Source organism: Cervus canadensis, chromosome 1 (assembly GCF_019320065.1).
Source record: "Cervus canadensis isolate Bull #8, Minnesota chromosome 1, ASM1932006v1, whole genome shotgun sequence".
Lineage (NCBI taxonomy): Eukaryota > Metazoa > Chordata > Mammalia > Artiodactyla > Cervidae > Cervus > Cervus canadensis.
In genome coordinates this window covers 38,914,764-38,940,035 of record NC_057386.1, presented here as the reverse complement: position 1 = coordinate 38,940,035, position 25,272 = coordinate 38,914,764, and the positions used below count along the sequence as shown (strand labels likewise).

Genomic DNA, 25,272 nt, shown 5'->3' with positions numbered 1-25,272 from the left:
ATAAATTGAGAGAGTAGCATTGAAACATATACATTGCCATATGTAAAATAGATAGCTAGTGGGAGGTTGTTGTATAACACAGGGACCTCAACGTAATGCTCTGTGACAAGCTAAAGGAGTGGGATGGAGTGAGGCGTGGGAGGGAGATTCAAAAGGGAGGGGACATAGGTATACTGATGGCTGATTCATGTTGTTGTATGGCAGAAACCAACACAACATTTTAAAGCAATGATCCTCAAATTCAATTTTTTTTTTTAAATCAAAGAAATTGCTGTTGGGCCTTCCCTGGCTGTCTAGTGGTTAAGACTCTGTGCTTCCAATGTCGGGGGCGGGGGGGGGTGGGTGCACAGGTTAAATTCCTGCTTGGGGAGCTATGATCCCACATGCTGTGTGGCCAGAAAATAAAAATAAAAAGAGGCCACTGTTAATCCTTTCTGGTCCCTAACCACTCCATGGGCCTTAGCAACTTGGAGTTTTGTTCTCTTTACACAAATATTAACCTTCAAGAGCTGGAACGTACCTGTGACACTTGGGGGCTGGCTCTGCTCCTCCCCATCCCAGGCCTGTCCTGACAGGAGCAAGTTTCTTTCCTGCCAGGTTCAAGCTGGCAAGCTTGCATCAATTTTTCAGTAAGATGATATTAGAACTAATATTAATTCTTTTGTCATTTAAAATTTTTTCCAGTAAGATTTCTATCACAACACTCTTAACAGTGATCTCAGAATCTGGTCATTAATAGAGTTTTCTCAAGCACTATCCACTATAGGTACTTAATAAAAACTGAGAGTGTGAGCTTCTGGGAAGACCTCATCCTACCCTTTTAAGGAAGACTGCTGTCTCCCTCTCCCTCCTGCCCCATTAAGACAGCAACTTTTCAAAATGAATTTCCCCCACCTGACTTGTTTTTAATTTTCATGACACTCTACTTTCTATACAAGGCAAAGTCTTACCACTTACCTGCTGAGCTCTGAAAAACTGACTTCCGTGGCCAGTCGTTCCTCCATCTGGGAACCCTGACCTCTTTTCCTGTTGACATGTTTATAATACTTGAATTCGAACACTTTATGACAGTAGGGTCCAGTAAATCAGATACATTGGGTTCAAAGTCTGTTTCTCTTTGTGGGTTCTTAGAGAAGACAGTAATTGGGAAAGGCATCTTTTTGAGATCTAAGTTCTTCTGTGTACTTACATTACTGGGTGGGGCCAGATATTACTAACAGGGATGTAATTGTTCCAAGAAAGCCTGACCTTGTGCAAAAATGTGTAGCACATCTCATTGATGCTGTCATGCTCAAAGTTAGGTGGCTGTACTTGATAATCTGACAACTTCAGAACTGTAATGGAGCAAGTCCAAAGGGAGGATTCATTTTCACAATAGCTAAAACATTTGAAGATTCCACGCAACTTAAGTAATGCTGGAAAAATATTACTTACCATTGGCGATGTAAGTACAAGCCATACTGAAGCAGCTATGGCCAGGAAAGTCTTATCCCTCTGAGGCTCTCAACTGACTGGGAATCCTTGCTTTACACTTTCAAGAATTAGCTGTTTGAAGATAACATTTTTTAATTGGTTAAAAATATGTATGTTTCTATATTTATTATAACTGAATATTTATTCAGTTATTTCCATTGACAGATGATCATAATGATTGATTAGGAAAAACAGCTTTCCCAAAGGCTATTTGAACATCTCTGATATGGTAGTATTATAGTCAAATTTCTTGAAGTTTTATTTTTTAAAGTTTATTATAAAAATATTAAGTGAATAAAAATCAAATTTTTGCTGTATTAAAAAAATCATCCTAAAATATCCACCTCTGTCTCCAGAGAGACTCATAGCAGTATTATCTCTTTTTGCTTACACTGAGGGCAGTTTAAGATGGTTTAGTTTTAGTGGGATCTTAGATATTGTTGCTTTATTGTCCTTATTGAATAGGGTTAATAATATTTTTCCAAAAGCCTTTGAGCTAGAAACCAGCAAGGCTGAAGGACATATGTGCTGGTGGTGGAGAACCCAGAGCAAGGATCATGAACTCAGTCCGCAGATCATTTAAAAGCATGAATAGGGCCACACATAAAATAACAATTTAAATTTAATTTTATTCTGTGCAAGCTAGTTCATTGTTGTCTGGAAGACAAAAGGTGTTTAAATATTTAGATAAATAGTAATGACAACATTTATGTCTAAAAGACTCCAGTTTTTTTATGAGATACTCTATTTATCTCATTTAACTCTTGAAATCACCCCTCCCCAAAACAAGGAAAGATTTTGCAGAGAAATAGGTAAAGTAACTTGCTCAATTTCGATTAGCAAAGGCATTTTTACGGTAATATGTCTTTTACACTAGTCATACTAGCTGGCTGCAGGCATAGAGAAAAACAATAAAAGACGAAATGCTGCATATGCTAAAATTAAAAAGAAATGTATTCATCTGAGAAACAGCTTTAAATCTAGAAATGCATATTCATGACTAACTTATACATAGGCTATAATAATTTGGTAATTAATACTCCCAATTTAATCCCTTTCCTAAAGAACCTCTAGTGGTTCTTATGTTCCAGTTGACATGGAAAGCTAGATCTTAGGAGGATTTCCCTCTAAACTCAGAAAATGTTCATCCATGCAAGTTTCCAACGGCGTACAAGTAAAATCTGATCAGGTCTGAAAGCAATCAGGTCCAGCCAATCAGAAATCAAGCTGTGGGGCAGAAAATCAGGATTTAAATAAAAGTTACAATTAGAACCACCAGAACTGGAATGACATACGTTTGAGTTCTTAGTGCTCAGAGACAGTATGGAAATTGTCTCCACAGTAGGAATAAGAAGGGCTGGTGAAAACTTTTGCCTCCTGATAGAATATTGAATATTATCTTCATCAGTGGTTTATTGGCTTCATTTTCCTCCAGATGGTAACTTTCAAATGCTTGGTCTTTTTTTTTTTTTTTGATGAATTTTGAACTTTTTTTTTTTCCCATTTATTTTTATTATTTGGAGGCTAATTACTTTACATAAATGCTTGGTCTTAATTAGCACAGGGAAATGAGAAATGGAGGTGATTCACACTTTTCATTTTCTTCTTCTCTAGAGACTTCCATTCCCTTCCCTTAAGAACCTGAAATGGCTGAGGGCTACACTGATTAAAATAAATTACACTGCTATTTTACACCAGTAAAAAATGTTGATGGAATTCACTTATGCCCGGTCCATTGAAACAATAAAACCCGCAGATATCATAAAGGAGAAAATCAGTGTATGGTACTTAAGAACATTGTATTTAGTATGTTAAAAATTATAAAACTAATTTTAAAATGTTGTGTTAGATAAGGTATGATGTTCAACTGAGAAAGTTAAAAAAATAGAGGCACTTTGTGTAGTTAATAGAATATGTGTGAGGGAAAGCTCATAGAGGACAGAAGAATAAAATGGGAAATATATAGATTGTTTTTCTTTGGTCATTTTCTTTAATTCCCCTTTACCTCAGACCTAACCCCCAAAACTTCAGATTTACCTCTAACAAAGAGATAATCAGCACCAAATACTGCTTTTAGAATCTGCAAATAGTTTTTATCTTTATTAACTACCACACATTATATAACTGCTTTCCTTTTTCATGTTAATCAATATTTTATTCTAAACATGTTATCTCTGATTTATAACAATCTCTGAGATTATGAAATCTGAACTAGAAGAATACAAAGGAACAGTTATTTGACCTAAATATATTGTGTAATAGTATCTGAATTCAGAAAATTAAATAGCTACATTGTACTGTGACACTTATATAACAATTTCTGTAAGTTATCTAGCAAACTTAAGGCTTTCTCATTTCATTTCTGTTTGATTCACATATGGAAACTAATCAGGGTGATAATAAAGCCAAGAATTCATTTCAGAAAGTTTAAAACAAAAATGATTTTAAAATTTAATATAGTTGTACTTTTTCTTCTGTTACTACCTACATAAATAATAATTAAAATTAAACATCTAATTTTATTTTCATGTATTATAAAATTTGACATAAAAGCAAGCAGTTATGCATTTTTATAATTTTGTTATATAATGAAATTCATGTTTATGTGTTTATAATAAAATTCACATATTTATGAAAAAAATATGTTTGTTTCTGATATCACTTAGATGCAGAATCTAAAATATGATGCAGATGAACTTATCTATAAAACAGAAAGAAACTCACAGAGAACAAGCTTGTGGTTGCCAAGGGTGGAGGGAGGCTGGATTGGGGGTTTGGGATTAGCAGATGCAAACTATTTTGTATAAAGAACAAGGTCCCACTGTATAGTACAGGGAACTATATTCAACTATATTCAGTGATAAACCATAATGGAAAAGAGTATGAAAAAGAATGTATTTTATATCTATAACTGAATCACTTTTCTGTATAGCAGAAATTAATACAACATTGTAAATCAACTACACTTTGATAAAATAAAGTTTTAAAAATACACATATTTAAGGGGCTTCTTTGATGGCTCAATGGTAAAGAATCCACCTGTCAATGCAGGAGGCAGGGGTTCAATCCCTGCTCTGGGAGGATCCCACATGCTCCAGAGCAGCTAAGCCCATTCACCACAACTACTGAAGCCCCATGCCCTAGAACCTGTGCTCCGCAACAAAAGAAGCCACTGCAAAGAGAAGCCTGCACACTCCAACTAAAGAGTAGCCTCCACTTGCCACAACTAGAGAAAAACCAGTGCAGCAATGAAGACCCAGCATGGCCAAAAAATTAAAAAAAAAAACAACAAAACTCGTTTATGGTATTGTTCCAACATGAATTTTATCTGGCAAGTACTATTGTTCCCATTCATACAAGAATAGAATAAAAAATTATTTATGGTTATCTGTACATTTTTAAAACATTGGTTAAGAACATCAGAGACCTGCTGCTTCCTAGCCGTGTGACTTTATAAAGTTATTTTACTCCTATGGGCCTTAGGTTCTTTGTCAATACGATGTGATTAATAATAGTGTCCTCCCTACAGGGTCATTTGAGGATTACATGAGATAAAGCATTCAAAGCAGCTACACAATAAGCTCTTATTAAGCAGTAGCTGTTATTATTATTAATATAGTCTGGGCAAGGCATAATAAACATAGCCACACTGTAGCATTGTTTCAGTAAGAATCACAACTAAGAGCATTTCCTGTTGGCTGGGTTGCAAGCACTGTCTAAGCAGGTTTTATATATATATATATTTTTTTAATTTATTTATTTGGCCGTGCCAGGTCTTAGTTGCAGCATGGGAGATCTTTAGTGGTGGCATGTTGGATCTAGTTCCCTGACCACGGAGAGAACCTGGGCCTCCTGCATTGGGAGCGTTGAGTCTTTAGTCACTGGACCACCAGGGAAGTCTTGAAGCAGGTTTTGAGTTTGTTTCTGTACAGATCTAAGGGCACTGGGTTTTACTATTATAATTTAGAACTTAACAGAGGATTGATGTCTTGGTCTGGGTCCCTCCAAAGCAGACCTGAAGATAAAACTTCACATGCAATTAGTTTACTTAAAGGTGATCTTAGGAAGCACAGAATGGAAGTGAGATGAGAAAGGAAAGAAAACAAATAAAGGATGTGTTAATGAGCAGGTTACTGTGGTCAACTGTTGCTATGGACCCTTTGACAAGTTCTAGGGAACACACCTCAGAATTGACTCATGTAAGGAGAGGAAGCTTGAGTATTTATCCACCAACTTCTCTCCATCATTGGTTAAGGGGCATTCTTGGTGTTGGCTCCCCAGCACTTCCAACCCACTCTGTAAAGGTACAGTGCACTCTCCTGGTCTGGTTGTGAATGTACAGGCAGACAGGAAGTCACTGGCCATACGGGAACTGTTTGCAGGTGACCTCTAGGCAGGCCAAAGGGATGTGAGAAAGGTAACAACATCAACTTCTAGAACTGGGTATTAGATGATGTTGGGAAATAAGGTTAATTTACTCTTAGATGTGATGATATGGTGGTTATATAGGAGAATGTCCTCATTCTTAAGAGATGCCTGCTGAAATATTTATGAGTTAAGTGTCATGATGTTTGCAGCTAATTTTCAAATGATTCAGCAAAAATAAATAAACACACACACAAAACAAATACAGCAAAATGTTGACATTTACTGAATCTAGAGTCCAGGTTGAGTATATAGATCTTCATTGTACTATTCTTTCAACTCTTCTGTATGTTTGACATTTTCCTTTTTCTTAGTATTTATTTATTTTTGTGTGTGTCAGGCCTTAGTTGTGGCTCGTGGGCTTAGTTGCCCTGTGACACGTGGGATCTTAGTTCCCCAACCAGGGATTGAACCCACATCCCCTGCAGTGGAAGGCAGATTCTTAACCACTGGACCACCAGGGAAGTCCCTCACAGTTTCATAACTGAAACGTTGAGGGAAAGTATTTTGCAGACTTTACTGAGTGCCCACTATATGCTGAGTACTCTAAGCCTTGGGGATGCCTGTCCCATCCAAACCAAGATGGGTTTCTTTGTTATGAATTAGTAAGACTTGGCTTTTCAAGTCATTCAACTGCCACTGTGGAGAACTGTTTTAATAACTACAAGTCAATGATGTCTATAAAATGAATGGTACCCCCTTAACTGCACAGCGTTAGATGGGTACCCTGGATGATACAAAGAAGCTCCTGATCTTATAGGGTCTTCCATTCTAGAGCGGAAAGGTGACTACGGTCAGGAACTTAGTTAGGGTGCTTTTTCAGATTAAAAAATGGTATCATGGCGCCCCTTCTGGAGAGTCAAAGAAGTGATATATTGCCCAGGACCATGTACATTGTCCTTGGAATATTCCTCTTTCTTTCCTAGGACTGATAAGCAAGAAGAAATCATTCAGCCCTTAGAAGTTAAGCTTAACAGTTAACCATTAAGCCTAAGTAGTTCAGCTGGTTGGAGTATTAACAGAGTCCAATATTCCATGTCCTCTGCAAGTAGCTCAGGCCCAGAGGGTGAAAACATAGCAACCTCGAATGTGGAAATTTCCAGGAGTAGAGACAATTCACTCCACATCAGACCTCCGTACTCTGGACAGAGGAGGGTGTCCAAGACCGGGCAGCCACGGGGGTCTGAGCTAAGTGAGCGCCGAGAAGCACCTGGGGAGTCTCCGGCCACCTTTCCTTCGTCAGAAATCTCATCTTTAACAAGCTCCAGGGTGACTGACACCGAGGTTTAGGGGTCTCACTTTGAGAACCATGGCCCATGAGACTAAGCATTGATGAGGGTGATGAAGGTAGGAGCCCCTTAGCTCAGGATAAGCGCCTAGTACAGTGCCTAGTGCTTGGTGCGTACTCAAGAAACAGTATTGCGAATTCCCTGGTGGTCCTACGGCTAAGACTCCATGCTCCCAGTGCAAGGGATGTGGGTTCAACCCCTGGTTGGGGAACTAAGATCCCGCATGCCATACAGCATGGCCAAAAAGTAAAAAAAATAAAATAAAATAATAGTAGTGGGAGGGGGGGTTCAAGAGGGAGGGGACATATGCGTACCTATGGCTGATTCATGTTGATGTATGGCAGAAACCTCACAACATTGTAAGTCATTATCCTCCAATTAAAAATTAAAAAAAAACATTTTAAAAAGGAAAAAAAGAAACAGTAGTGAAAGAAGGAAGGAGGGAAGGAAGAAGAGATGGGAGGAAGGAGCAAGGAAGAAGAGGTCACAGGTCAGCAGGGTCAGGCCAGGTTGCTGGGAATACCACTGAGGGCTTTAATGTAACAGAAAAACGAGAAATCTAGTCGTCACAGCCTTGAAATGATAGAGTGGTTCTTTGAGCAACTCAGGGACCCAGCATGGTGCTGTTCCATCCAGAATTCGACACAGTATTTACCAAACTGCTTAAAATTGGTCATGGAACTTCAGAATTTCCAGCTTCTAAACAGTGATTAATGATCCTCTAACTTCTCATCCTCCATTAGATTCCTTCATCACCGAGAATCTTAGACCTTAAATTAAGACCTGAAAGGCTGCCTGTCTAGGGTTGCCACATTTAGCAAATAAACATCCAAGACATCTACTGCATTTGAATTTCAGGTAAGTAACAAGTAATTTTTTAGTATAAGTATGTCCTGTGCAACTTCCATCTGTTAATTTATGACAAAGCCAATGTTTGGAATATGCTTACACTAAAAAAAAAATCATGAAAATCTGAAATTCAGATTTAATTAGGTATTCTATCTTTAATTGGGCAACTCGACTTCTGGCTAATCCTCCTGTTTTTTAATAGGTGAGGAAATGAAGTTCAGACGTAAAGCGACTTGTCCAAAGTGACATGGGGTTAGAATCCATTCAGGATTCCTCGCTGCCACAAGGATCCTTTACCCAGTGTCTTGCTTCAGAGTTTCTTTAGACGGCTTCTTTGCTTTTTTGTTTTGTTTTGGGGTGTTTTTTGGCTATGTCGCGTGGCTTGTGGGATCTTAACTTCCTGACCAGAGATGGAACCCCAGACTCAGCAATGAAAATGCAGAGTCCTAACCACTGGACCACCAGGGAATTCCCAGCTTGGCTTCTTGACCCACTAGGGATGAGTTTTAGAGTGTTTGTAAAGTCCCTGAATTTTAGGCAAAAACACATGTGTGTGTGTGTGTGTGTGTGTGTGTGTGTACAAGTGCATGTGGGTATTTTTCTGGGGAGATAGTCTCTGCTTTTATTTATTTATTTATTTATTTTTACCAAAATATCAACTTTATTACTGAAAAAGAATGTATTGGGAAATGTGGCTTGTATTTACAGGCAAATGGGCTTCCAGTAAGGAACCTCAGAGTCAGAAGAGATCCCCATCCCATGAGAGGTACTGCGGCACCTCTAAAGATGGTACTCCACCAGACACCTCCTGCCAACATTGGCAGGGCTTTTCCTGTTATGCCTATTTAGAGACTAAGAGCAGTCGAGAGTGCGTGATCTCTGCGGACAAGAAGTCTCTGCTCTTTCAATTAGCTTCTCAAGAGTCATGATTTTAATAAAATATTAAACTGTACTTTTTCATAGGACTATGTTCTGCTTTCAAAATGCAGAACATCTATGACTTTGGACTGAAATTGCATTTCTGCTTGCCCTACATCCCTTCATTCCCTGGCAAAGCACTGGGTCTAGACATTCTAGGAGATGGGTAGATTTTGTGTACAAGTATACAGTAAAAATATCCACTACATCTTCTTTTTTTGGCCGCACCACACAGCGTGCAGGATCTTAGTTTCTCAACCAGAGATCAAACACACACCCTCTGCAGTGGAAGCAGAGTCTTAACCACTGGATCTCCAGGGAAGTCCTTCCACTACATCTTCTATGTGCCATGCAGTGGCACAGCCATCCACCCTCCACAACCTACCTATATCAAAATCCCGAATTCCTCTTGTTGTTGTTGTTATTTAGTCACTAAGTTGTGTCTGACTCTTTGGGACCCCTTAGACTGTAGCTCCTCTGTCCATGGGATTTCCCAGGCAAGAATACTGGAAGTGGGTTGCCATTTCCTTCCTCCAGGGGATCTTCCCCACCCAGGGATCAAACTCACATCTCCTGCATTGGCAGGCAGATTCTTTACTGCTGAGCTACCAAGGAAGCCCAATTCTTCTTATCTATCCTGTATCTATAAAGAAAGCTGAGTGCCAAAGAATTGATGCTTTTGAACTGTGGTGTTGGAAAAGACTCTTGAGAGTCCCTTGGACAGCAAGGAGATCAAACCAGTCAATACTAAAGGAAATCAGTCCTGAATATTCACTGGAAGGACTGATGCTGAAGCTGAAACTCCAATACTTTGGCCACCTTGTGTGAAGAACTGACTCATTAGAAAAGACCCTGATGCTGGGAAAGATTGAAGGCAGGAGGGAAACGGGACGACAGAGGATGAGATGGTTGGATGGCATCACCGACTCGATGGACATGAGTTTGAGCAAGCTCTGGGAGTTGGTGATGGACAGGGAGGTCTAGCGTGCTGCAGTCCATGGGGTCGCAAAGAGTCAGACACGACTGAACGACTGAACGACTGAACTGAACTGCATCTTGTATTGTCCTCCCTCCACTTCTTAGACTAGCAACCCAGAGCTGACAGGTCAGAACACCTTTCAGAGAATAGGAAGAAGGGAGCAGCGATGTGACCTTTGAGACTGACCACTAGAGGTCCCTTCTCATCCACAGTGATCCTGAAGTTAGACTTTGCCAGAGGTTGACAGAAAGAAAGTGAAGTCTCAGTCGTGTCTGACTCTTTGCCACTCTATGGACTGTAGCCCTCCCTCCAGGCTCCTCCCTCCATGGGATTTTCCAGGCAAGAATACTGGAGTGGGTTGCCATTTTCTTCTCCAGGGGATCTTCCTGACCCAGGGATTGAACTTGGGTCTCCTGCATTTCAGGCAGACTCTTTACCATCTGAGCCACCAGGGAGAGAAGAAATTTCCTTAGACTAGTGGGGCCTGTTACAAGCATAATTAGGGTATTCTGTATCAAGCAGTGGGAAGAAGCCATGCGATCCAACACGAGTGATGCAGAATAAAATGGTTTCCTAAGAAGTCAGATAGTGTCTTCCAGTGTAAGGCTCGAAGGCAGAGTTTTAAGCAGAAACAGGGGCCTGGAGCTTCCTCTTCAACCAAAAGGGAAAATGCAGGGCATTCCACCCCTCACCCACATCAGACAAACATCCAATTTCCTTCTGAGTGTAGTCTGGCTCCAGGGACATATTTACTGGAAGTTAGGGATGCTTCTGCAAGAGACCCTCATTTGTATGGACTCATTCTATAAAGGCCTTGACCTCGGTAGCTTTATAGTTGTAATTTTGTATTTTTTTCCTTAAAGAAGGCCCCCGAGTATATAAACACTAGGCTCCATAGGGCTTGGATCTAGCGCTGTCTGGCTCCCTGATACAGATTTCAGGGAGGAAGGAGGTGGGGCAGAGTTTCAAAGCGACGTTTCCCTAGATACTAATGAGAGAGCGTTTCCTGTGGGATGAGGAAGAGGTTCATACATGTGCCAAAAAACCAAATAGCCTCCTAATTTCCAAAGAATTGTAACTGTGGGGGCACCTGAAGTCAGGGAGCCCCCTCTTGCCTGCTCAGAGCTTTCCTTGGCCTGCGGAAGTTCGCGAAATCTTTAGGTGAACTCACAGACCTGTAGCATCCTGTTGGCTGCTTTCTGAATAAACAAATGCTCTTGCCAACCATTGTGTTAGATTTTGGAGAAAAAAACCCAACCAAGCAAAACTCCGGTTCCAGAATTTCTGTGAGCTGTGATGAGCCATGAACTTTACAAAGGATTAAATAATCAACGAGGGTTGAATGAACAATTCTGTTTGGGATGTACGGATTGGATTTAGTAATAAAAGGCAAAGCAATATCCACAACTTTAGAAGCAGATGAATGTAAGGAGCTTTCTCTGTTTCTGAAAGAGAATATTCTGGAAACCTGCAGCCAGCAATGTGCTGGAACTGCTGGTACCGACTGGCAGAGCTGACGCTGCGCGTCTCTTCTCAGCTTTGCATTCAGGGACTTCAACTTGGTAGCCTGAAATTGGCCCCACCGGGAGCATTTAAACCAGTGAAATTAACATCCTTTACAAATCAGGGCTCTCCTCTCTAGGACTGGTGGTTAGACTTTTACCAGAACATAACTACCTGCACCCTATCCCTGAGGGCTTCCTAGGTGGCACAGTGGTAAAGAATCTGCCTGCCAATGCCAAAGATGCAAGAGACATGGGTTTGATCCCTGAATTGGGAAGATCCCGTCGAGTAGGAAATGGCAACCCACTCCAGTATTCTTGCCTGGAAAATTCCATGGCCAGGGGAGCCTGTCAGGCTAGAGTCTAGGGGTCGCAAAAAGTTGGACACGGCTGAGTGACTGAGCATGCACCCTACCCCTAATCTCCTCTCCCCCTCCCTCCCCCCACCCCACCCACTCACACATCACAGAAGCTACCTGCAGGCACATCCCTCTGTGTACATGTGTAGGCACACAGGATCACCTGTGTACACTTCCCCCTTCACAGGCAGGTTAGAGGTCAGCAATCCCCCTTGCTCTGTCGTGCTGACATCTTTAGCGCTTTCCTACTAATTACTTCCTGATCCCAGACAGTGATCTCTGTCTCTCCCTCTCTTGAATTCACAAGTGCTCTCTCCCTTACATCATGAGGCCCAACTGTGAAAGTTCTGAGCAATAATATAGTCAGGACCACAGATTTTCCCAACCGGCCCCTAAGTGAGTAGTAAACATGACATCAATGACTGCACAGTATCATTCACATGAAAAGCACGTTAATATCTGGCCAGTGTTCTTCTGAGATGCTCAGTTTTCATCAGGGGACAGCCTGCTCTTGTAGCGCTTAGAGCAATTGAAGATGAGAAACTTTTTGTCAGATGGACAGAAGCAGGCAGAGAAAAGTCATGTGGCTTTCTCAGGCCAGCCAGACCCAAGAATGGATGTCACTTCTCAGCCTGAAGACCTTGAGCTACCAAGTGTTACATAGGAGACAGAGGGAAGGGGACTGACATTTTCCTGACTGCTTTATACTAGATATTCCTGTAATTAAATCGTCATTATTCCCAATTTCTGGACAAAAAGAACAGAGACCTGGGGGGTTTAATCTATTCAAGGATACATAGCTAGTAGGTAGTAGAATATTTTGTTGATAATTTAAAAAATTTTATATCTAAGAATGCGTGTGTACATGCATATCCTAAATCCACTCCTCAAAGCAACTCTTTTCAGACTTTTGCTGTTTCTTCTGGTAGTGATTGCTATCAAACTTTTCCTATTTCTTCTGGTAGCGTTGCTATCTTTAACCAATAGACTTAATAGTGTAGAATAATGAAGGCAGTGATTTTGTTATTTAGTATTTATATTTGTATTGTGAATACCTAGAATAGTGCATCATAGCATATCATAAATTTTTATCAAAAAATACCAGCATTTCTTTTTTAAAAATTCTTTTCCATTATAGTTTATTATAAGAGATTGAATATAGTTTCATGTGCTGTAACAGTAGGATCTTGTTGTTTATTTTATACACAGTAGCTTGCATCTGCCAATCCCAAACTCCTGATTTATCTCCCCACTTTCTCCTTTGGTAGCCATAAATTTGTTTCCTATGCATATGAGTCTGTTTCTGTTTTGTAAATAAGTTAATTTGTATCATATGTTAGATTTCACATATAAGTGATGTCATGTATTTGTCTTTCTCTAACTTAACTTCATTTAGTATGATAATCTCTAGATCATCCACGTTGTTGCAAATGACATGATTTCATTCTTTTTTATGGCTGAGTAATATTCCACACAACCATATATATACCACATATTCTTTACCATTCATGTTAATGGATCTTTAGGTTACTTCCTTGTCTTGGCTGTTGTAAATAATGCTGCTATAAAAAGTGCTGTTGTGAAAAGTTCATGCAACTTTTTGAATTTGAGTTTTCTCCGAATACATGCCCAGGAGTGGAATTGTAGGATTGTATGTAACTCAATTTTTAGTTTTTTTAAGATTTTTGTTTTAATGTGGACCATTTTTAAGGTCTTTAGTGAATTTGTTACATTTCTTCTGTTTTATGTTTTGGTTTTTTGGCCACTAGGCATGTGGGATCTTAGCCCTGACCTGGGATCTAACAGGCACCCCCTGCATTGGAAACATAGGCTCTTAACCCCTGGACCACCAAGGAAGTCCCTCAATTTTCAGTTTTTTAAGGAACCTTCATACTGCTTTCCATAGCGCCTGCACCAATTTACATACCCACCAACAATGCATGTATACCATCATTTCTTGATTTATTAATTGACCTCCTGTTGTGAGAGAGAAGGATTTAGTGCACTAACCTTTCCTTTTCATCTCCCCAGTTGCTTCCTGCTAAGGTTTCTTTTTAAGAGTGCAAGTTTTTATTTGTTTATTTTTAATTTATTTTTAATTGGAGGATAATTGCTTTACAGTGTTGTGCTGGTTTCTGCCGTGTAGCAACATGTATCAGCCCGTAAGTACATGTATATCGCTTCCCTCTTGGCCCTCCCTCACCCCTCATCCCACGCCTCTAGGTCATCACAGAGCACCGGGCAGAGTTCCCTGTGTTATATAGCAACCCGTTAAGGTTTTATCAATATTTATGACTCCTCAGTTGATCATCTTTATAATTAAGTAATGTGTGTACTCCTTCATTTCTTGTTCCATAACTATGGATCGTATCTTTGGACTCCATCATGAGAGTCTTGATCACAAAGAAGGTCTGCCTGACTTGAAGACCCAAACACTTTGCAATCCACACTGAGCCTCCCACACTGACTCCTTCTGGGCCAGTCAAAGTGTCTCTGCCTGATTGGGGGAATATATTTTAAAATAATTGGCGCTGGGAATGGGTTTTTATCTACAGGCATTCTTGAACCAGTGTATACCCGGACAGAACAGTCTGAAGATAGTGGAGTAAGTTTATCAAACTGAAGTTGCTTAGTTCAGAAGTGTTCCAAAAAATATGCACAATCCAGAATTTTGATGGCAGGTTATACAATTGCTGAAACTCTGCTGTTCCTTAAGGTGAATTCCTGCCTTTCCCACAAGGCTGGACTTGCATTTTACCATAGGGATACTTTGAGCCTAAGAAAGTGGTGGGCATCTTGGATTCTCCACTGCTCTCCTTGGCACAAAATGCCCCATAAACACCCCATACACATGCCCTGAGGCAAGTTATTTCTTGGTATGCCATGAAAAGGAGAGTGGGAGTTAAGCAAAGCCCTGGCATAAGCCTGGGTGTGGGTTTCACTAGAGAAGGTCATTGATACCGTGGAGCAGAGGCTGTGAAAGGAAAACAGACATGGCCTTTGTTTCCTGGGGGCCTCTGCCTGGCATTGACCCACACAACACAAACACTGTCCACGTTGGTGCTTGATACGGGTTTTTTTGTTTGTGTCTTTTCCCTGCCTATTTTCGACAGATTTGCTTTTATCTGTACTTCCTTGTCCCTGGCAGCTCCCACTCCCTGTTCTTAAAGGTCTTTGCTGGCTCTGCATATCTGAGTCAGACGGACACTTGACCTACAGATCGTAAAGCTGTCAGGCCTTTGGACTTAGGCAGCACCCACGGCAGACGGCAGGAGTGCTCACGGTCCAACAGTCTTCTGCTAGTTCAGTGACCTGAAGAGAACCCCAAACACTAGTCCTTGCCCTGGGCTCCCCTGGTGGTCCAGTGGATAAGAACCAGCCTGCCAAAGCAGAGGACATGGGTTTGATTCCTGGTCTGGAAAGATCCCACATGCCACACAGAGCAACTGGGCCTGTGAGCCCCAACTACTGAAGCCTGTGTGCCTAGAGCCTGTGCTCTGCAGCTAGAGAAGCCACAGCAGTGAGAAGCCGGTGCACTGCAGCTAAAGAATAGTCCCCACTCTCCGCAACCCGAGAAAGCACGTGGGCAGCAAGGAAGAGTCAGCACAGCCAAAAATAAATAAAGCAGTGTGCACATGTCAAAAGGAAAATAAATGAAGGAGAAGACACAATTTGAAAAAAAAAGTCTAGTTCCTGTCTTAACCTAGCTCCGCCTCTGCAGTTCAACAGGTGCATCCAGCTTGCTATAAATTACCCCCATAATCTAGACACAGCCAGTCAACCCATTCTAGGTCCTCACCCATTACCAGTGGGAACCTGGCAACGTTTGCTAAAGCTTTTTGCCCTGTACTTAAGAGACGTGTGCAATTCACTGCTATGACCTGAACTGCAGCTCAGGTCATAGCAGGACTAAATGTGAATTGTACATGTTTAGGATTTGGACTTGAACAAAGTCACATCATCAGTTAGGAGTAACAGGAAAAAGTAGGCATGACTCCAACGGAAAGGCAACTTTATTTTTCTTCCATATATACGAAATCCAAAGATAGCCATCCCAGGGTTGGTGTGGCCCCTCAGAGTGTCCTTTCATGTTTCATCCTTCATGAATTCTAATCCCAAGGTTACCTCATGGGTCAGTTTGGCTGCTGGAGTGTCAGTCATTACACACATGTTCTAGCCAACACAAAAGCCTATGGAAGGGTACACTGCTTTCCCGTAGGGCTGCTTCCTCAAAATTGCTCACACCAACTCCTTACTTTGCTTGTACCAACTACTGCTTATACTTCATTGACCAGAACAGTCACATGACCACATTTAACTGCAGGAAAACTGATCACTGTTGTCCTTACTCCAGGTAGCCATGCACCCAGTTAATAAATGGGAATTTTGTTACTAAGGACAAAGAGGGAAATAGATACTGGGGGACAAACAACAGTCTCTCACCTCTGGGAGAGCAGATCAATAAAAGACTCACTGCCCTAATTCAAACCTCTCTTGGTCTCCATGAAGTGAAGTGTTAGTTGCTCAGCATCCAACTCTTTTGTGACCCCATGGACTGTGTAGCCCACCAGGCTCCTCTGTCCATGGGATTCTCCAGTATTTCCATGGGGTCCCAAAGAGTTGGATCTGCCTGAAGCCACTTAGCCCTCAGGCATGCACACCTGACATGTGGGATCTTTAGTTCCCCCATCAGGGACTGAACCCGTGCCCCCTGGAAGTGGGAGCTCGAAGTCCCATGGACCACTGGACCACCAGGGAAGTCCCCTGACACATTTCTAACAAAGCAACTGGGGCAGAAGGGATGGACGTCACTTCTAAGATTAGGTTACAAAAACACTCTGGCTTCTGTCTCGCTGGCCTTCTCTCAGTCTCTTACTTGCTCTGAGGGAAGCCAGCTACCTTGTTGTGAGATGCCCCGCGGAGGGGAGGGGGCATGTCGTGGCAGGGAACATGTGGCAGTGAATGAATTGCTGTCTCCAGTCCACAGCCAGGGATGACTGAGTCCTGCCAACAGCCACCCAGGTGAGCTTAGCAATGGATTCTTCTCCAGTCACGCCTTGAGACTACTACTCCAGTGAAAAACTTGACTACTACCTCATGAGCAATCCTGAGTCAGAGTCGCCCAGCTAACCTGCACCCAAGTTCTTGCCCCACAGCAACTGTGAGGTCATAAATGCTTATTGTTTTAAACTGGTAAGCTTTGGGGTGATTTGTTATGTGGCAATAAATAATTCATACAGCTTGTTTGGATCTCCTAAAGAAATTCTGCTGGTTTATTCTTAACTTTTAAAACTTGTTGCTATATGCATTTTGAAGTGGCAGGTTCAGGCCTTGCAAGAATGTGAACACAGAGCTGAGATAATCTACTTGAAAACAGAGAAATATCTCTGCAGGCATTATGAGCATCGTCGAGAAGAAATACTATCAATCCCTTCCTTTATTTAAAAAAATGTGTGGGAGTGCCTTCCTTCAACAGACAATATGCCTCCATTTAGAAAAGCAGAATCTTGTTCCTCCTAACTAAGATCACATTTACTCAGTGGTTGTGACCTGATCATATTTGCAATCTTTACTCTTCCCTTTATCCTTGATTCAGGGCCAGAGTGCATGTTGTCTGCTAATTGTTCTCTGGGAACGAAGCAGGAGATTGGCATTCAAGTGCAACCTTTTATTCCTGCCATCACACCTTTCTTTGCTAAACATACGGCCAGGTTTCCATCAGTACTGACTCCAACATGTATTTTCTCACAAGATACGTATTATAGATGAAAAGTTTCTTCTCCCATAGCATACATCTGGAGTGATAAATAGAATTAAATGTCATGGAGCATTTCCCCATCATATATGTAGCAAACATATGTCAAAGGCTGATCTGTACATAGCACACCAGCCGTTTCCTTCCTTTGTAATGGGAAATAGCTTCCAGGATGCACACATGATAATTGTTCTTTCACATCATATGCTGTTGAGTTTTTGCAACAGCCTAGACTGTATTTTCTTGGGCTCCAAAACCACTGCAGGTAATGACTGCAGCCATGAAATTAAAAGACGCTTGCTCCTTGGAAGCTTGGACAGTAAAGTGTCTGCCTATAATGCGGGAGACCCGGGTTCGATCCCTGGGTCCGGAAGATCCCCTGGAGGAGGAAATGGCAACCCACTCCAGTATTTATGCCTGGAAAATCCCATGGACAGAGGAGCCTGGTGGGCTATACAGTCCATGGGGTCGCAAAGAGTTGTACACGACTGAGTGACTTCTCTTCTTCTGCTCCTTGGAAGAAAAGCTATGACAAATCTAGACAGAGTATTAAAAAGCAGAGACATCACTTTGCCGACAAAGATCTGTATAGTCAAGGCTGTGGTTTTTACAGTAGTTGTGTAAGGATGTGAGAGGTGGACCATAAAGAAGGCTGAGCACCAAAGAATTGATACTTTCGAACTATGGTGCTGGAGAAGACTCTTGAGAGTCCCTTAGACAGCAAGGAGATCAAACCAATCCATCCTGAAGGAAATCAACCCTGAATATTCATCGGAAGCACTGTTGCTGAAGCTGGAGCTCCAATTCTTTGGCCACCTGATGCAAAGAGCTGATTCATTGGAAAAGACTCTGATGCTGGGGAAAATTGAAGGCAAAGGAGAAGGGGGAGGCAGAGGATGAGATGGTTGGATATTAATGGCATCATAGACTCAATAGATATGAGTTTAAGCAAGCTCCAGGAGATGATGAAGGACAAAGCAGCCTGGAGTGCTACAGTCTGTGGGGTTGAAAAAAGTCAGATACAACTTAGCAGTTAAACACAACAAAGACTTTATAAAGGACTTTTGTTTACTTTCTCTTCAAGCATGAAATGTGTCATTAGCTTCACATTTGGATTCATATCTTGTTGGCAATAGAATGATTTATAGCCTTGTTTTGCTGAAGAAAGGTAGATTTCATTACTATAGAAACAATGTTGCCATAGTTTCGATATTTTCTGTCTGCCTTTAGAAGCAAAATTCTTCAATTTGAAAAGTTCTTCTTCTAGAAAAAAAATACTATTTCTTTATTAGAGAGGTCACTTTTGTTTGAAAATGACAATAAAGAAATAAAGGGTGGTTTATGCTCAGATATGAGCAAGTTCATAAACAATACACTGAGAATAGAGGTAAGTAACTTGCTAGCCCAGAAATAACAAATTTCAGACACTCATCATCCTTTCCTACTATATGCACTGTTATCTTTGGCTTACTTGTGCAAATTAGCCATATTTTCAGATGCTTATTCTATAATATACAGGGTCATACCCTGTATTTTCACAAGAGTCCTGTTCACTATTTGACTTTTTAATTCTATTCTGATTCATGGTATCACATTACTATATTAATGATTAAAAAACTTTAGTAATAGGTCTATTAAAAAAAACTTTAATAATAGGTCTATTGATGTATAATTTGCATAAAATTTGCCCTTTTAAAGTATGCAATTCAGGGACTTCCCTGGTGGTCCAGCGGCTAAGACTCCACGCTCCCAGTGCTGGGGGCCCAGGTTCAATCCCTGGTCAGGGAACTAGATCCCACATGCCACCACTAAGAGTTTGCATGCTGCAACTAAGACTCTGCATAGCCAAATAAATAAATATTTTAAAACTGTGCAATTCAGTGGTTTTCAGAATATTCACAGAGTTGTACAACCATTGCTATCTAATTTTACATAGAAACCCTGTGTGCCTTAGCTGTCACTCCCTACTTCCCCCTTCCTCCAGCCCCTGAAAACCACTAATCTACTTTCTGTCTCTATGGATTTGCTTATTCTGGACATTTCCTATAAATATAATCACTCAATATGTGGTCTTTTATATCTGACCTCTTTTACTTTGTATGATGGTTTCAAGATTCATCCATGTTGTAGCATGTATCATAACTTCCTTTCTTTTTATGGTTAAATATTAAATTAATTAATTAATTAATTAAATATTAAATAAATATTCCACATATTATAATATATGTGGATATACCACATATTGTTTATTCATTCACCAGTTCATGCACAATTAGATTGTTTCCACTTTTTAGCTATTGTGATTAGAGCTTCTGTGAATATTTATGTACAAGTTTTTGTGTGGAAGTATGTTTTCATTTCTCTTGAGTGTATACTGAAGAGGGGAATTGCTGGGTCGTGTTTAACATTTTGAGGAACTTTCAAAGTGACTGCATTATTTCACAATCCCACCAGCTACTATGAGGGTTGCAATTTTCCTACTTATTAGTCATCATTTATTACTAATTTTTCTCTTTTAGCCATCCTGGTAGGTAGAAAGTGGCATCTCATTGTGGGTGTTTGGTAACAGCTTTATTGACTTATAATTCACCTGCCTATAATTCACCTATTTAAAGTGCACAATTCAGTGGGTTTTAGTACATTCACAGTTGCGTAATCATCACCACAATCATCTTTGGAACATTTTTGTCATCCTTCAAAGAAACTCTGTACCTTTTAGCAATTTCACTGTGGTTTTTATTTGCATTTCCCTAATGAGTAATAGTGTGGAACATCTTTTCACCTTTTTTTTTTTATTAGTTGGAGGCTAATTACTTCACAACATTTCAGTGGGTTTTGTCATACATTGACATGAATCAGCCATGGAGTTACATGTATTCCCCATCCCGATCCCCCCTCCCACTTCCCTCTCCACCTGATTCCTCTGGGTCTTCCCAGTGCACCAGGCCCGAGCACTTGTCTCATGCATCCAACCTGGGCTGGTGATCTGTTTTACTATAGATAATATACATGTTGTTCTCTTGAAACATCCCACCCTCACCTTCTCCCACAGAGTCCAAAAGTCTGTTCTGTACTTCTGTGTCTCTTTTTCTGTTTTGCATATAGGGTTATCATTACCATCTTTCTAAATTCCATATATATGTGTTAGTATGCTGTAATGTTCTTTATCCTTCTGGCTTACTTCACTCTGTATAATGGGCTCCAGTTTCATCCATCTCATTAGAACCGATTCAAATGAATTCTTTTTAATGGCTGAGTAATATTCCATGGTGTATATGTACCACAGCTTCCTTAACCATTCGTCTGCTGATGGGCATCTAGGTTGCTTCCATGTCCTGGCTATAATAAACAGTACTGCGATGAACATTGGGGTGCACGTGTCTCTTTCAGATCTGGTTTCCTCAGTGTGTATGCCCAGAAGTGGCATTGCTGGGTCATATGGCTCTTTTCACCTTCTTATTGGCCATTTGTACATTTTCTTTGGAAAAATAGCTATTCAAGTCTTTTGCCAATTTTTCAGTGAGTTATTTTTCTCTTCATTGTTGAGTTGTTAGATTCTTTATATATCCTAAACACAAATCCCTTATCAGATAAATGATTTGCAGATATTTTTGGGTTGTCTTTTCACTTATATTTATTTACTTATTTTTCTTTTTTCTGCTTCTTTCCCCCCCATGTTCTGGTGCCTGAGAACAGAACCAGTAGACCAGAAGCCACCGGGATCAAAGACATGATGCTGAGGGGACCAGAGTCTTACCCCTTTCCTTCTACTCCAAACATTATGGGAACAAGGACCACAAGCGCCATCTCTGCCAAGACATACATGGAGGGTGCCTTTTCACTTTCTTGGTAGTGTTCTTTAAAGCACAAAATTTTAAAGTTTTGCTGAAGTCTAATTTACTTATTTTTTTCTTGTGTCATTTGTGCTTCTGGTGTCATATCTAAGACAGCACTGCCTAGTCCAAAGTCACAAAGATTTACGCCTGTGCTTTCCTCTAAGAGTTTCACAGTTTTGGGTCTTATATTTAGGCCTATTATCCATTGTGAGTTAATTTTTTACATACTACAGTATGAGATCAGAGTCCAAATTCATTCATTTATATATGGATATCCAGTTGTCTGAGCACCATTTGTTGAAAAGACTATTTTTTCCCCATCAAACGGTCTTGGCACCCTTGCTGAAAATCAGTTAGCCAAAAATGAGAAGGTTTATTTCTGGACACTCAGTTCTAGTCCGTTGAGCTATGTGTCTATTCATATGCCATTACCACACTATTTTCATTACTATAGTTTTTGACTAGATTTTGAAATTAGGAAGCATGATGCCTCCAGCTTTGTTCTTCTTTTTCAATATTGTTTTGGCTATTCTAAGTCTCTTGTATTTCCATATGAATGTTAAGATCGTCTCACCAATTTCTGCAAAAACAGATGTTGATATTTTGATAGGAATTTCATTGGATCTGTAAGGCAATTTGGAGTAATGCCATCTTAACAATATTAAACGTTTTGATTCATGAGTATGGGATGTCTTGCTAGTCATTTAGATCATCTTTAATTTCTTTCAGTATTTTGTAGTTTTGGTGTACAATTCTTGCACTTCTTTTGTTAAATCAGTTACTGTTTTAATTTTTTGATGCCGTGGAAATGGAAACTGTTTTCTTATTTTCATTTCATTTTCTTTGGAATCAGTCATAAATCTCTTTTTTTCACTGTAGCTTTTAAGCCATTTCTGGTTCTTTCATATTTCAGACCCTAACCAGTGCCAGTGTTTCTGAAGTTGAGTATCTGATCCAGTCAGAAGCAGCACTGCCTCCTATTGAACTTGGGATTGGCTGAAAGCCGTCTAGCTTAGCACTGCTTCTCCAGCCCTGTTATAATAATCCATGATGTGTTACATGAAACAGGGCAGAATAATCAAGTGCTCTAAGAACAAGCTCTAGAGTTAAACCACCCAGACTCCAATCCACCCACTTCCACCATCTACTAGATAGTGACTTTGGAGAAGTTATATAATCTCTGTGTCTCAGTTTTAAAAAGGGGATAATAATATTATTTCAGAAAGTAATGAAGATTAAATTAATATATGTAAAAACTCAGAACAATACTAGGAAGAGGTAAGCTCTGTAGTATTTGCTTTTATTGTTGTTGTTATTATTTTATCTAACCATTTATCAATCAATTTATTTTAAATCTGAGACTCAAACCCAAGCATTGATGAATGAGAATATAAGGTAGGAAAGCCATAACTGGCAACTTAGCTGCTAAGGTCAGGCCATGTCCTGTAGAAAGAATGGCCCAGGCCAAACACTAAGTTACTGACATTGGCCTCCTGGCAGGAGAGGATCAGGATCAGAGCAATGCTTTACTACAGTGATCTTCAAAAGGGCATGTGTGCTCTTTCCTGGGGGTGCAATAGATGCTGCCCTGGGGTACAGAAAAAATACTACAATTTTTTTTTAAATTAAACTTTACTGATATCTAACATATGAACTGATGCTGGTAGCCAGAGGCTGTTAGCTAACTTCTCTGTACACAAGTTGTGTCTTAATGATAAGAGAAATCTAAGAGGAATTTGTTTGCTCTAGTTTATCACTGTTAACACCATTTTCATAGAAACAAAAACAGGGACTTCCTCGGTGATCCAGTAGTTAAGAATCTGCTTTCAATGCAGGGGATGTGGGTTTGGTCTTTGGTTGGGGAACTAAGATCCCACATGCTTCAAAATACAACTAAGACCTGATGCAGCCAAATAAATGAACACTTAAAAAATGTTAAAAAAAAAAACCCAAACCCCCCAATTTTTAAGTGATAGAGTCCTTGTAATATTGTGTAATGAGATGGGGAGCAACAGTAAAAATCAACTGTATCAAATAGGTTTGGGACTTCACTGGTAGTCCAGTGGTTGGGAATCTGCCTTCCAATACAGTGGACGTGGGTTTGATCCCTGATCCAGGCAATGAGACCCCACAGGCCACGGGGCTACTGAGCCCATGCTAAGACCTGACACAGCCAAATAAAAGAAACAAACAAAAATAAATAAATAAATAAAAAAAGAAACAAACAAACAAAAATAAACAAAAAAATAGATTCACCAGTCATTGAGAGTGAAAGTGAAAGTGTTAGTTATTCAGTCGTGACCGACTCTCTGCTACCCTGTGGACTGTAGCCCTCGAGGCCCCTCTGTCCATGGAATCCTCCAGGCAAGGATACTGGAGTGGGTAGCCATTCCCTTCTCCAGGGGAATCCTCTCGGCTCAGAGATCAAACTCGGGTCTCCCGCACTTTGGGCAGATTCTTTATCGTCTGAGCCACAAAAGACTGTGCTACCTGCTCCTGCTGCTAAGTCACGTCAGTCGTGTCCGACTCTGTGCGACCCCATAGACGGCAGCCCACCAGGCTCCCATCCCTGGGATTCTCCAGGCAAGAATACTGGAGTGGGTTGCCATTTCCTTCACCAATGCATGAAAGTGAAAAGTGAAAGTGAAGTCTCTCAGTCTATCTGACTCTTCACGACCCCATGGACTGTAGCCTACCAGGCTCCCTAGCAGCTGTTAAAATGATAAATACATTTATTTAACCAGTACCTTTAAAGATAAGATGGTGTTAACAATGAATGTTACTGCTTTTTCAAAGACACACTTTTTATTGAGAGAGCATTTTATTTAAAATGCCTGGAAATGTTTCCATTTTTATTTTATTCCTGAAATTAATACAACTGTATCATTGCCTATGAAAAATTTAATTCATATGCTTAAAAAATTGGAAACAGAATCTTCTAACCTATTAATATTCCAGACATAAATTTATAATACCTTGCCCTTAAAAAAAATACTTTATTTGACTGCATCAAGTCTTAATTGTGGCATGCAAATTCTTAGTTGAGGTATATGGGATCTAGTTCCCTGACCAGGGATTGAACCTGGGCCCCCTGCATTGCGAGTGTGGAGTCTTAGCCACTGGACCATCAGGGAAGTCCCCAGAGGTGATGTTTTGAATGAAAAGGAACAGATTCAGGAAAATGAGGGAATGAAAAGACAGAAGCAATAATTTCGATGACTGATAGAAAGTAGAAAGAAAGGAAGCACTGAGATGTCAGTGACTAAACTTGGAGAAAGAAAAAGTTCTTGAGGGTAAAACAATGGGTTTCACTTTAAATATGTTGAACTTGAGTGCCTTTTGGAACATGAACTAAAGGATCTAAGGAGCAGTTGAGAAAAGACCGAGTGACAGTGACTAAAAATGACTTTTTAGAGAAGTTTTACAGTCCATATGTTTTACAATTCTGACATATATTGCTATAAAGATAATATGCGTTCATGGGAACCAACAGATTTGACTTCTTAAAATATGAATACACTTTAAGATGCACACGGCTCTTTTTTTCCTTCAGAACCTCCCACTATAGCAAAAGATGGGTGAGAGAGAGGATTAATGTGGAAACACTGCTTTGGGAAACTTTGGTTTCCCACTCTACCATTTGGCAGTGAGGCAACTCCGGGGATTCATTTAACTCTTCTGAGGCTTGATCTCATCTTTATTGAATGAAGGTCAAATAATATTTGTTCGTATATTTACTGTGAGCACTGAATGAGATAATGTGTCATTGCTTATGTACAGTTCTGAAGCATTATTTAAGGTTAAATAAAAACTAGTTCTAAATATTGCTTGGTCCCTGTAGTTCTTGGAAAACAAACTGACTACTGTGTTATCTTTTATCTCAGTCT

The 25,272-nt window shown here is 40.3% G+C and overlaps 1 long non-coding RNA gene, 1 other non-coding gene and 1 pseudogene across 2 annotated transcripts; 1 reads left to right on the top strand and 2 right to left on the bottom strand.

Moving 5' to 3' along the window:
• The first annotated feature begins 7,063 nt into the window (after nt 1-7,063).
• LOC122422321 lies at nt 7,064-21,363 on the top strand. Its single transcript, XR_006263779.1, has 3 exons — nt 7,064-7,245; nt 7,931-8,045; nt 21,246-21,363. It is a non-coding gene; the product is annotated as an uncharacterized LOC122422321 (long non-coding RNA).
• On the bottom strand, nt 21,222-21,379 carry LOC122425457 (annotated as a pseudogene).
• A 3,067-nt stretch (nt 21,380-24,446) lies between these two features.
• Nucleotides 24,447-24,519, bottom strand: TRNAA-CGC. The gene has a single exon. It is a non-coding gene; the product is annotated as a tRNA-Ala (tRNA).
• Nucleotides 24,520-25,272: the final 753 nt, after the last annotated feature.